At 46.1% G+C, this 14,260-nt stretch overlaps 1 pseudogene; it reads left to right on the top strand.

Annotated features, from left to right (window-relative positions):
* The first annotated feature begins 7,909 nt into the window (after positions 1 to 7,909).
* LOC123739257 (tissue factor-like) lies at positions 7,910 to 11,514 on the top strand (annotated as a pseudogene).
* Positions 11,515 to 14,260: the final 2,746 nt, after the last annotated feature.

Raw genomic sequence — 14,260 nt, forward strand, 5'->3', positions numbered from 1 at the left:
TGAAGAGTCAGGTCGATGTGTTGGAGACTCAGTCTCTGAAGAGTCAGGTCGATGTGTTGGAGACTCAGTCTCTGAAGAGTCAGGTCGATGTGTTGGAGACTCAGTCTCTGAAGAGTCAGGTCGATGTGTTGGAGACTCAGTCTCTGACCTTGAAGAGTCAGGTCGATGTGTTGGAGACTCGGTCTCTGACCTTGAAGAGTCAGGTCGATGTGTTGGAGACTCAGTCTCTGACCTTGAAGAGTCAGGTCGATGTGTTGGAGACTCAGTCTCTGACCTTGAAGAGTGAGGTCGATGTGTTGGAGACTCAGTCTCTGAAGAGTCAGGTCGATGTGTTGGAGACTCAGTCTCTGACCTTGAAGAGTCAGGTCGATGTGTTGGAGACTCAGTCTCTGAAGAGTCAGGTCGATGTGTTGGAGACTCAGTCTCTGAAGAGTCAGGTCGATGTGTTGGAGACTCGGTCTCTGAAGAGTCAGGTCGATGTGTTGGAGACTCGGTCTCTGACCTTGAAGAGTCAGGTCGATGTGTTGGAGACTCAGTCTCTGAAGAGTCAGGTCGATGTGTTGGAGACTCAGTCTCTGAAGAGTCAGGTCGATGTGTTGGAGACTCAGTCTCTGAAGAGTCAGGTCGATGTGTTGGAGACTCAGTCTCTGACCTTGAAGAGTCAGGTCGATGTGTTGGAGACTCAGTCTCTGAAGAGTCAGGTCGATGTGTTGGAGACTCAGTCTCTGAAGAGTCAGGTCGATGTGTTGGAGACTCAGTCTCTGAAGAGTCAGGTCGATGTGTTGGAGACTCAGTCTCTGAAGAGTCAGGTCGATGTGTTGGAGACTCAGTCTCTGACCTTGAAGAGTCAGGTCGATGTGTTGGAGACTCAGTCTCTGAAGAGTCAGGTCGATGTGTTGGAGACTCGGTCTCTGACCTTGAAGAGTCAGGTTGATGTGTTGGAGACTCAGTCTCTGACCTTGAAGAGTCAGGTCAATGTGTTGGAGACTAAGTCTCTGACCTTGAAGAGTCAGGTTGATGTGTTGGAGACTCAGTCTCTGACCTTGAAGAGTCAGGTTGATGTGTTGGAGACTCAGTCTCTGACCTTGAAGAGTCAGGTCGATGTGTTGGAGACTCAGTCTCTGAAGAGTCAGGTCGATGTGTTGGAGACTCAGTCTCTGAAGAGTCAGGTTGATGTGTTGGAGACTCAGTCTCTGACCTTGAAGAGTCAGGTTGATGTGTTGGAGACTCAGTCTCTGACCTTGAAGAGTCAGGTTGATGTGTTGGAGACTCAGTCTCTGAAGAGTCAGGTCGATGTGTTGGAGACTCAGTCTCTGAAGAGTCAGGTCGATGTGTTGGAGACTCAGTCTCTGACCTTGAAGAGTCAGGTCGATGTGTTGGAGACTCAGTCTCTGAAGAGTCAGGTCGATGTGTTGGAGACTCAGTCTCTGAAGAGTCAGGTCGATGTGTTGGAGACTCAGTCTCTGACCTTGAAGAGTCAGGTCGATGTGTTGGAGACTCAGTCTCTGACCTTGAAGAGTCAGGTCGATGTGTTGGAGACTCAGTCTCTGACCTTGAAGAGTCAGGTCGATGTGTTGGAGACTCAGTCTCTGACCTTGAAGAGTCAGGTCGATGTGTTGGAGACTCAGTCTCTGACCTTGAAGAGTCAGGTCGATGTGTTGGAGACTCAGTCTCTGACCTTGAAGAGTCAGGTCGATGTGTTGGAGACTCAGTCTCTGACCTTGAAGAGTCAGGTCGATGTGTTGGAGACTCAGTCTCTGACCTTGAAGAGTCAGGTCGATGTGTTGGAGACTCAGTCTCTGACCTTGAAGAGTCAGGTCGATGTGTTGGAGACTCAGTCTCTGACCTTGAAGAGTCAGGTTGATGTGTTGGAGACTCAGTCTCTGACCTTGAAGAGTCAGGTCGATGTGTTGGAGACTCAGTCTCTGAAGAGTCAGGTTGATGTGTTGGAGACTCAGTCTCTGACCTTGAAGAGTCAGGTCGATGTGTTGGAGACTCAGTCTCTGAAGAGTCAGGTTGATGTGTTGGAGACTCAGTCTCTGACCTTGAAGAGTCAGGTCGATGTGTTGGAGACTCAGTCTCTGACCTTGAAGAGTCAGGTCGATGTGTTGGAGACTCAGTCTCTGACCTTGAAGAGTCAGGTCGATGTGTTGGAGACTCAGTCTCTGAAGAGTCAGGTCGATGTGTTGGAGACTCAGTCTCTGAAGAGTCAGGTCGATGTGTTGGAGACTCAGTCTCTGACCTTGAAGAGTCAGGTTGATGTGTTGGAGACTCAGTCTCTGAAGAGTCAGGTCGATGTGTTGGAGACTCAGTCTCTGACCTTGAAGAGTCAGGTCGATGTGTTGGAGACTCAGTCTCTGAAGAGTCAGGTCGATGTGTTGGAGACTCAGTCTCTGACCTTGAAGAGTCAGGTTGATGTGTTGGAGACTCAGTCTCCGAAGAGTCAGGTCGATGTGTTGGAGACTCAGTCTCTGACCTTGAAGAGTCAGGTCGATGTGTTGGAGACTCAGTCTCTGACCTTGAAGAGTCAGGTCGATGTGTTGGAGACTCAGTCTCTGACCTTGAAGAGTCAGGTCGATGTGTTGGAGACTCAGTCTCTGACCTTGAAGAGTCAGGTCGATGTGTTGGAGACTCAGTCTCTGAAGAGTCAGGTCGATGTGTTGGAGACTCAGTCTCTGACCTTGAAGAGTCAGGTCGATGTGTTGGAGACTCAGTCTCTGAAGAGTCAGGTCGATGTGTTGGAGACTCAGTCTCTGAAGAGTCAGGTCGATGTGTTGGAGACTCAGTCTCTGAAGAGTCAGGTCGATGTGTTGGAGACTCAGTCTCTGAAGAGTCAGGTCGATGTGTTGGAGTCTCAGTCTCTGAAGAGTCAGGTCGATGTGTTGGAGACTCAGTCTCTGACCTTGAAGAGTCAGGTCGATGTGTTGGAGACTCAGTCTCTGACCTTGAAGAGTCAGGTCGATGTGTTGGAGACTCAGTCTCTGACCTTGAAGAGTCAGGTCGATGTGTTGGAGACTCAGTCTCTGACCTTGAAGAGTCAGGTCGATGTGTTGGAGACTCAGTCTCTGACCTTGAAGAGTCAGGTCGATGTGTTGGAGACTCAGTCTCTGAAGAGTCAGGTCGATGTGTTGGAGACTCAGTCTCTGACCTTGAAGAGTCAGGTCGATGTGTTGGAGACTCAGTCTCTGAAGATTCAGGTCGATGTGTTGGAGACTCAGTCTCTGACCTTGAAGAGTCAGGTCGATGTGTTGGAGACTCAGTCTCTGAAGAGTCAGGTCGATGTGTTGGAGACTCGGTCTCTGAAGAGTCAGGTCGATGTGTTGGAGACTCAGTCTCTGAAGAGTCAGGTCGATGTGTTGGAGACTCAGTCTCTGACCTTGAAGAGTCAGGTCGATGTGTTTGGAGACTCAGTCTCTGAAGAGTCAGGTCGATGTGTTGGAGACTCAGTCTCTGAAGAGTCAGGTCGATGTGTTGGAGACTCCAGTCTCTGAAGAGTCAGGTCGATGTGTTGGAGACTCAGTCTCTGACCTTGAAGAGTCAGGTCGATGTGTTGGAGACTCAGTCTCTGAAGAGTCAGGTCGATGTGTTGGAGACTCAGTCTCTGAAGAGTCAGGTCGATGTGTTGGAGACTCAGTCTCTGAAGAGTCAGGTCGATGTGTTGGAGACTCAGTCTCTGAAGAGTCAGGTCGATGTGTTGGAGACTCAGTCTCTGACCTTGAAGAGTCAGGTCGATGTGTTGGAGACTCAGTCTCTGAAGAGTCAGGTCGATGTGTTGGAGACTCAGTCTCTGACCTTGAAGAGTCAGGTTGATGTGTTGGAGACTCAGTCTCTGACCTTGAAGAGTCAGGTCGATGTGTTGGAGACTCAGTCTCTGACCTTGAAGAGTCAGGTTGATGTGTTGGAGACTCAGTCTCTGACCTTGAAGAGTCAGGTTGATGTGTTGGAGACTCAGTCTCTGACCTTGAAGAGTCAGGTCGATGTGTTGGAGACTCAGTCTCTGAAGAGTCAGGTCGATGTGTTGGAGACTCAGTCTCTGAAGAGTCAGGTCGATGTGTTGGAGACTCAGTCTCTGACCTTGAAGAGTCAGGTTGATGTGTTGGAGACTCAGTCTCTGACCTTGAAGAGTCAGGTTGATGTGTTGGAGACTCAGTCTCTGAAGAGTCAGGTCGATGTGTTGGAGACTCAGTCTCTGACGTTGAAGAGTCAGGTCGATGTGTTGGAGACTCAGTCTCTGAAGAGTCAGGTCGATGTGTTGGAGACTCAGTCTCTGAAGAGTCAGGTCGATGTGTTGGAGACTCAGTCTCTGACCTTGAAGAGTCAGGTCGATATGTTGGAGACTCAGTCTCTGACCTTGAAGAGTCAGGTCGATGTGTTGGAGACTCAGTCTCTGACCTTGAAGAGTCAGGTCGATGTGTTGGAGACTCAGTCTCTGACCTTGAAGAGTCAGGTCGATGTGTTGGAGACTCAGTCTCTGACCTTGAAGAGTCAGGTCGATGTGTTGGAGACTCAGTCTCTGACCTTGAAGAGTCAGGTCGATGTGTTGGAGACTCAGTCTCTGACCTTGAAGAGTCAGGTCGATGTGTTGGAGACTCAGTCTCTGACCTTGAAGAGTCAGGTCGATGTGTTGGAGTCTCAGTCTCTGACCTTGAAGAGTCAGGTCGATGTGTTGGAGACTCAGTCTCTGACCTTGAAGAGTCAGGTTGATGTGTTGGAGACTCAGTCTCTGACCTTGAAGAGTCAGGTCGATGTGTTGGAGACTCAGTCTCTGAAGAGTCAGGTTGATGTGTTGGAGACTCAGTCTCTGACCTTGAAGAGTCAGGTCGATGTGTTGGAGACTCAGTCTCTGAAGAGTCAGGTTGATGTGTTGGAGACTCAGTCTCTGACCTTGAAGAGTCAGGTCGATGTGTTGGAGACTCAGTCTCTGACCTTGAAGAGTCAGGTCGATGTGTTGGAGACTCAGTCTCTGACCTTGAAGAGTCAGGTCGATGTGTTGGAGACTCAGTCTCTGACCTTGAAGAGTCAGGTTGATGTGTTGGAGACTCAGTCTCTGACCTTGAAGAGTCAGGTCGATGTGTTGGAGACTCAGTCTCTGAAGAGTCAGGTCGATGTGTTGGAGACTCAGTCTCTGACCTTGAAGAGTCAGGTCGATGTGTTGGAGACTCAGTCTCTGAAGAGTCAGGTCGATGTGTTGGAGACTCAGTCTCTGAAGAGTCAGGTCGATGTGTTGGAGACTCAGTCTCTGACCTTGAAGAGTCAGGTCGATGTGTTGGAGACTCAGTCTCTGAAGAGTCAGGTCGATGTGTTGGAGACTCAGTCTCTGACCTTGAAGAGTCAGGTCGATGTGTTGGAGACTCAGTCTCTGACCTTGAAGAGTCAGGTCGATGTGTTGGAGACTCAGTCTCTGACCTTGAAGAGTCAGGTCGATGTGTTGGAGACTCAGTCTCTGACCTTGAAGAGTCAGGTCGATGTGTTGGAGACTCAGTCTCTGACCTTGAAGAGTCAGGTCGATGTGTTGGAGACTCAGTCTCTGAAGAGTCAGGTTGATGTGTTGGAGACTCAGTCTCTGACCTTGAAGAGTCAGGTCGATGTGTTGGAGACTCAGTCTCTGAAGAGTCAGGTCGATGTGTTGGAGACTCAGTCTCTGACCTTGAAGAGTCAGGTCGATGTGTTGGAGACTCAGTCTCTGACCTTGAAGAGTCAGGTCGATGTGTTGGAGACTCAGTCTCTGACCTTGAAGAGTCAGGTTGATGTGTTGGAGACTCAGTCTCTGACCTTGAAGAGTCAGGTCGATGTGTTGGAGACTCAGTCTCTGAAGAGTCAGGTCGATGTGTTGGAGACTCAGTCTCTGAAGAGTCAGGTCGATGTGTTGGAGACTCAGTCTCTGAAGAGTCAGGTCGATGTGTTGGAGACTCAGTCTCTGACCTTGAAGAGTCAGGTCGATATGTTGGAGACTCAGTCTCTGACCTTGAAGAGTCAGGTCGATGTGTTGGAGACTCAGTCTCTGACCTTGAAGAGTCAGGTCGATGTGTTGGAGACTCAGTCTCTGACCTTGAAGAGTCAGGTCGATGTGTTGGAGACTCAGTCTCTGACCTTGAAGAGTCAGGTCGATGTGTTGGAGACTCAGTCTCTGACCTTGAAGAGTCAGGTCGATGTGTTGGAGACTCAGTCTCTGACCTTGAAGAGTCAGGTCGATGTGTTGGAGACTCAGTCTCTGACCTTGAAGAGTCAGGTCGATGTGTTGGAGTCTCAGTCTCTGACCTTGAAGAGTCAGGTCGATGTGTTGGAGACTCAGTCTCTGACCTTGAAGAGTCAGGTTGATGTGTTGGAGACTCAGTCTCTGACCTTGAAGAGTCAGGTCGATGTGTTGGAGACTCAGTCTCTGAAGAGTCAGGTTGATGTGTTGGAGACTCAGTCTCTGACCTTGAAGAGTCAGGTCGATGTGTTGGAGACTCAGTCTCTGAAGAGTCAGGTTGATGTGTTGGAGACTCAGTCTCTGACCTTGAAGAGTCAGGTCGATGTGTTGGAGACTCAGTCTCTGACCTTGAAGAGTCAGGTCGATGTGTTGGAGACTCAGTCTCTGACCTTGAAGAGTCAGGTCGATGTGTTGGAGACTCAGTCTCTGACCTTGAAGAGTCAGGTTGATGTGTTGGAGACTCAGTCTCTGACCTTGAAGAGTCAGGTCGATGTGTTGGAGACTCAGTCTCTGAAGAGTCAGGTCGATGTGTTGGAGACTCGGTCTCTGACCTTGAAGAGTCAGGTCGATGTGTTGGAGACTCAGTCTCTGAAGAGTCAGGTCGATGTGTTGGAGACTCAGTCTCTGAAGAGTCAGGTCGATGTGTTGGAGACTCAGTCTCTGACCTTGAAGAGTCAGGTCGATGTGTTGGAGACTCAGTCTCTGAAGAGTCAGGTCGATGTGTTGGAGACTCAGTCTCTGACCTTGAAGAGTCAGGTCGATGTGTTGGAGACTCAGTCTCTGACCTTGAAGAGTCAGGTCGATGTGTTGGAGACTCAGTCTCTGACCTTGAAGAGTCAGGTCGATGTGTTGGAGACTCAGTCTCTGACCTTGAAGAGTCAGGTCGATGTGTTGGAGACTCAGTCTCTGAAGAGTCAGGTTGATGTGTTGGAGACTCAGTCTCTGACCTTGAAGAGTCAGGTCGATGTGTTGGAGACTCAGTCTCTGAAGAGTCAGGTCGATGTGTTGGAGACTCAGTCTCTGACCTTGAAGAGTCAGGTCGATGTGTTGGAGACTCAGTCTCTGACCTTGAAGAGTCAGGTCGATGTGTTGGAGACTCAGTCTCTGACCTTGAAGAGTCAGGTTGATGTGTTGGAGACTCAGTCTCTGACCTTGAAGAGTCAGGTCGATGTGTTGGAGACTCAGTCTCTGAAGAGTCAGGTCGATGTGTTGGAGACTCAGTCTCTGAAGAGTCAGGTCGATGTGTTGGAGACTCAGTCTCTGACCTTGAAGAGTCAGGTCGATGTGTTGGAGACTCAGTCTCTGAAGAGTCAGGTCGATGTGTTGGAGACTTAGTCTCTGACCTTGAAGAGTCAGGTCGATGTGTTGGAGACTCAGTCTCTGAAGAGTCAGGTCGATGTGTTGGAGACTCAGTCTCTGACCTTGAAGAGTCAGGTTGATGTGTTGGAGACTCAGTCTCTGACCTTGAAGAGTCAGGTCGATGTGTTGGAGACTCGGTCTCTGAAGAGTCAGGTCGATGTGTTGGAGACTCAGTCTCTGAAGAGTCAGGTTGATGTGTTGGAGACTCAGTCTCTGACCTTGAAGAGTCAGGTCGATGTGTTGGAGACTCAGTCTCTGACCTTGAAGAGTCAGGTCGATGTGTTGGAGACTCAGTCTCTGACCTTGAAGAGTCAGGTCGATGTGTTGGAGACTCAGTCTCTGAAGAGTCAGGTCGATGTGTTGGAGACTCAGTCTCTGAAGAGTCAGGTTGATGTGTTGGAGACTCAGTCTCTGAAGAGTCAGGTTGATGTGTTGGAGACTCAGTCTCTGAAGAGTCAGGTCGATGTGTTGGAGACTCAGTCTCTGACCTTGAAGACTCAGGTCGATGTGTTGGAGGGCAGTAGGAGGGAGAAGGAATACTAGTTTCTGTTTAATTGAAGTACAATGTGTGTGACGTGGTGCATTGAGATCAAGAATATAACTCAAGTTGAAAGATTGCAATTTTGTACTTTTCTTAGTGTTCAACTAAGCATTTAACTGTTAGTTTACACCTGTTGTCTACGAAGCATGTGACAAATACAACTTGATTTGAGATGCTAATTCAGACCCAATGAATGACCTAATGCAACAAAACAAACATGTTTGAAGATAATGATAACCCTACCATTACGTCTATTTAAGTGTTGGTCAGATAAGAGAGTGGAACCAACACTGTATTCGGACCATGGAGACTGAGTGTGACCTGTCCAACGTTCTGACTGACCTGAAGGCCACATACTCAGCGGATGTCCTCTCAGAACCCCTACACAGAGTAAACTCTGACCTCACAGATTTCCCCCACACCAGTTCGGAAGGGTTTACCCCTTACCAAGACAGTAGGTACTCCAGCTGTAACAACCACCTGACTACAGTCATACAGTGACATATTTTCCACATGCCAGTGTCAAAATATTGGTTCTTCTTTAAAATCACTGGGAAAAGAGGGTTCTTCTATAAATCACTGGGAAAATACTTTATTTTGTAGTTCAACAGCATGTCAGTGTCACCAAGTGGGCGCCAGGTGTGACAAGGAAGCATGTCAACGTCTCATGGTATTTCCCTTCCAGCTCTTATAGGCAGGCCTGAGTTCAAGATTGAGGTGAGCAAAGATAAGAGGAAGATCACCCTGTATGTAGAAGACCCTCCCATAGCCCTGTTCAACGAGCAGAACAAACTAAAGACCATGCGGGATGTCTTCGCTGATGAGCTGCAGTACAAAGTCACCTTTGGGAAAGCAACAAGCACGGGCAAGGTAAGCTCAAACGGGAGGACAGATCTACACTAGAGTAATATTTACAGTTCCTCAGAGTACTCTAGGGCCTGGGTGTCACATCCTGACCCTTGTAAGATGTCATTTTCCATAGTAGAGTGGTCAGGGCGTGACAGGGGGGGGTGTTTTGGGTGTGTTTTGGGGTTTCTGTTTCATTGTGGAGTTTCTAGATTTCTATTTCTATGTTTTTCCTTTTCTATGCGTTGGCCAGGTATGGTTTCCAATCAGAGGCAGCTGTCTATCGTTGTCTCTGATTGGAAGCCATACTCAGGTAGCCTGTTTTCCTTGTGTGGGTTGTTAATTTTTTGAGTAGTGTTTGCCTGCTCTGCGTTACGGCGTTGTTGTTTTGTTGGTTAAAGTGGTTGGTGTATTGCATCTAGTTTCACGATTAAATAAAAAGATGTGGAACTATGAACACGCTGCGTTTTGGTCCGATCCTTCAGAAAGCCGTGACACTGGGGCTGAACCCAGTGAGATAGAGGACATTTCTCAATGGTGTAGGCTCCTTTAAATTGAGCAAGTCAAGGAATGTAATGAAATAAAATGCAGTGGATGATATGAGTTTGGCAAACGTGAAACTTCTGATTATATTGCATGGGAAATCTCTCCATGTGTGTCATTAATATATACCATTTTAATGACGTTACAACAGTATTGAACAAGTAATAGAAATTGAACTACAGAAGAAGACATAATACAAGCCCTTCTTTATGTAATCGTCCCTCTAGAAAACCAAGATTTCTGCCAGCAGTGAGACAGAGCTAATACAAGCCCTTCTTTATGTAATCGTCCCTCTAGAAAACCAAGATGTCTGCCAGCAGTGAGATAGAGTTAATACAAGCCCTTCTTTATGTAATCGTCCCTCTAGAAAACCAAGATGTCTGCCAGCAGTGAGATAGAGCTAATACAAGCCCTTCTTTATGTAATCGTCCCTCTAGAAAACCAGGATTTCTGCCAGCAGTGAGATAGAGCTAGACAGGAGGGATATAGATCCTGGGGTGAGCTACTGCTTCAACGTCCAGGCCTACATCCCTCCCGCAGCACAGACAAACAGCTGGGAGAGCTCAGTCAAACACAGTGTTCACCGGGTGCCAATAAGTCCTTCTTTGAAGGTAAGGATACTAGCAATGCCAAGGTTATCGGTTCAAGTCCCACAGGGATCACATGCTAATAATAATGGATGCTGTCACTCACAGGTGGCTGGTGAGGGAGGACAGCTCATAATAATGGCTGAACGGAGCAAATGGAATGAAACCATTCCACTTATACCGTTCCCGTCATTGAACAAGCCCGTCCTCCCCAATTAAGGTTCCACCAACCTCCTGTGCTGTCACTGTACTGTAGGTGGCTTTGTATCTGTTAAGTAGCATGTTACTGCATTCATTAAGGAAATCTGGCCCTGTTTTAATATATTCTGTAACTCCATAATTCATGTTGGACATTATAATGAAGGGAGTTGATATGCATCTGTGATACTGAGAATATCGAACACTTAGCTAATGCCAAGACCTGGTATTACAAATATAGAATTACTCACTGTGAGTGATGAGGAGAAGAGGGTTTTAGGTGCTTATCATTACTCACTGTGAGTGATGAGGAGAAGAGGGTTTTAGGTGCTTATCATTACTCACTGTGAGTGATGAGGAGAATAGGGTTTTAGGTGCTTATCATTACTCACTGTGAGGGATGAGGAGAAGAGGGTTTTAGGTGCTTATCATTACTCACTGTGAGTGATGAGGAGAAGAGGGTTTTAGGTGCTTATCATTACTCACTGTGAGTGATGAGGAGAAGAGGGTTTTAGGTGCTTATCATTACTCACTGTGGAGTGATGAGGAGAAGAGGGTTTTCGGTGCTTATCATTACTCACTGTGAGTGATGAGGAGAATAGGGTTTTAGGTGCTTATCATTAATCACTGTGAGTGATGAGGAGAAGAGGGTTTTCGGTGCTTATCATTACTCACTGTGAGTGATGAGGAGAAGAGGGTTTTAGGTGCTTATCATTACTCACTGTGAGTGATGAGGAGAAGAGGGTTTTAGGTGCTTATCATTACTCACTGTGAGTGATGAGGAGAAGAGGGTTTTAGGTGCTTATCATTACTCACTGTGAGTGATAGAGGAGAAGAGGGTTTTCGGTGCTTATCATTTGTCATAGTGAGTCGATGTGTATGGGATGCAAAGGGTGAAATAAATATTATTGACTCTTGTTTAGACTCACAACACTGCAAAAATTCCTGAGTGCGTGTGCGCTCGTGTGTGTCACGTGCGTTCGTGTGTGTGTGTGTGTGCGTGCGCCCGTGTGTGATTGTGTGTGCATATGTGAATCATCATGCAGCCCAATAACACTCCACTATCCCGTTTTCTCTCCAGAGTTTGGAATCGGTGTTATCGCTGGGTTCATCCTCCTCGTCATTACGATCATAGTAGTGGCTATCGTAGTCACAGTGGTGTGCTGTCAACGCACAAGGAAAGCCCACACAAGTGGGAAAGAAGGAGTGCCACTAAGAAGTGTGTAAAAATGTATCGTCGACACAGAATCGGGGAACACAATGTACAGCTAAACTGGACTTTGAAATGGAGGCTGCAGGTCAACATTCTGTTGTGAAATCGCACAGGGAATATGTTACACATACTGGAGTGTATATTTTGTTTCCGTGCAATGCTGCAAATATTTCCCTTTTTATTTGTTGAGTGGCACTTCTACTGCTGTGAATATTAGCTTTCAGAAACACTACCACTAACACTACCACTACCACTACCAATAACACTACCAATAACACTACCAATACCACTACCAATACCACTACCACTACCACTACCAATAACACTACCACTACCACTACCACTAACACTACCAATAACACTACCACTACCAATAACACTACCACTACCAATACCACTACCAATAACACTAACACTACCACTACCACTACCAATAACACTACCACTACCACTACCAATAACACTACCACTAACACTAACACTACCACTACCACTACCAATACCACTACCAATAACACTACCACTACCAATAACACTACCACTACCAATAACACTACCAATACCACTACCAATAACACTACCACTACCAATAACACTACCACTACCAATACCACTACCAATAACACTACCAATAACACTACCAATACCACTACCACTACCAATAACACTACCACTACCAATAACACTACCAATACCACTACCAATAACACTACCACTACCACTACCAATAACACTACCAATACCACTACCAATAACACTACCACTACCAATAACACTACCACTACCAATAACACTACCAATACCACTACCAATACCACTACCACTACCAATAACACTACCACTACCACTACCACTACCAATAACACTACCACTACCAATAACACTACCACTACCAATACCAATACCACTACCACTACCACTACCACTACCAATAACACTACCACTACCACTACCACTACCACTACCAATAACACTACCACTACCAATAACACTACCACTACCACTACCACTACCAATAACACTACCACTACCAATAACACTACCACTACCACTACCAATAACACTACCACTACCAATACCACTACCACTACCACTACCAATACCAATAACACTACCACTACCACTACCAATAACACTACCACTACCAATAACACTACCACTACCACTACCAATAACACTACCACTACCACTAACACTACCACTACCAATAACACTACCACTACCAATACCACTACCACTACCAATAACACTACCACTACCACTACCAATAACACTACCAATACCACTACCACTACCACTACCAATAACACTACCACTACCACTACCACTACCAATACCACTACCACTACCAATACCAATACCACTACCAATAACACTACCAATAACACTACCACTACCACTACCAATAACACTACCACTACCACTACCACTACCAATAACACTACCACTACCACTACCAATAACACTACCAATAACACTACCACTACCAATAACACTACCACTACCAATAACACTACCACTACCAATAACACTACCACTACCACTACCAATAACACTACCACTACCACTACCACTACCAATAACACTACCAATACCACTACCAATAACACTACCACTACCAATAACACTACCACTACCAATACCACTACCAATAACACTACCACTACCAATAACACTACCACTACCAATACCACTACCACTACCACTACCAATAACACTACCACTACCACTACCAATAACACTACCAATACCACTACCACTACCAATAACACTACCACTACCACTACCACTACCAATACCACTACCAATACCACTACCAATAACACTACCACTACCAATAACACTACCAATAACACTACCAATACCACTACCACTACCAATACCACTACCACTACCACTACCAATACCAATACCACTACCAATAACACTACCAATACCACTACCACTACCAATACCACTACCACTACCAATAACACTACCACTACCAATACCAATAACACTACCACTACCACTACCAATAACACTACCACTACCAATACCACTACCAATAACACTACCACTACCACTACCACTACCAATAACACTACCACTACCACTACCAATACCACTACCAATAACACTACCACTACCAATACCACTACCAACGTATTTTATTGTGTTTTATATCGTTTTTTAACTTGATATTATCTTTGGGAAAATATATCTTGATATTGGGAGACGGCTGAAAACGAAATGATATGGGAAATGATGATTAGTAGGATATATCATGTTTTATGAAGATCCCTAATGTATTATGTGTAGTCATTCTGGAAGTACTTATTGTTCATTAGGTTATTTTAATATATATTTATGTTGTAGAGCAGGGATCAACAACTAGATTCAGCCACGGCTGATTTCCTTTCTTGAGCGGATGGTCGGGGGGCTGGAACATAATTACAAATAATTTGAAGACTGTAAATTGACCACAAGAAGCCCAAACAGATAGTCATTTCAAACCTTGCTTACATTGGTATAAGATCACATTTCTCTCTATTATGCGTGGAATACTTGGGAACAGATTTCTTAAATTAAAATCACTAGGAGCTGATTTCCTGGTGTTTTTTACAGTCTATTATGTCCACAAAATAAAATAATTTTTTATTTGTTATTTTGCTCAGAAAAACACCCACAGGCCAAATTCGCCCGCGTGCCACCAGTTGGGGAACCCTGGTTTAGAGGTTTGAGTGATCACTAAATAGTATTGTCTGGAGATTTAATATATATTTATACCAAACAGTTAG

This window comes from Salmo salar, unplaced genomic scaffold, assembly GCF_905237065.1.
Source record: "Salmo salar unplaced genomic scaffold, Ssal_v3.1, whole genome shotgun sequence".
Lineage (NCBI taxonomy): Eukaryota > Metazoa > Chordata > Actinopteri > Salmoniformes > Salmonidae > Salmo > Salmo salar.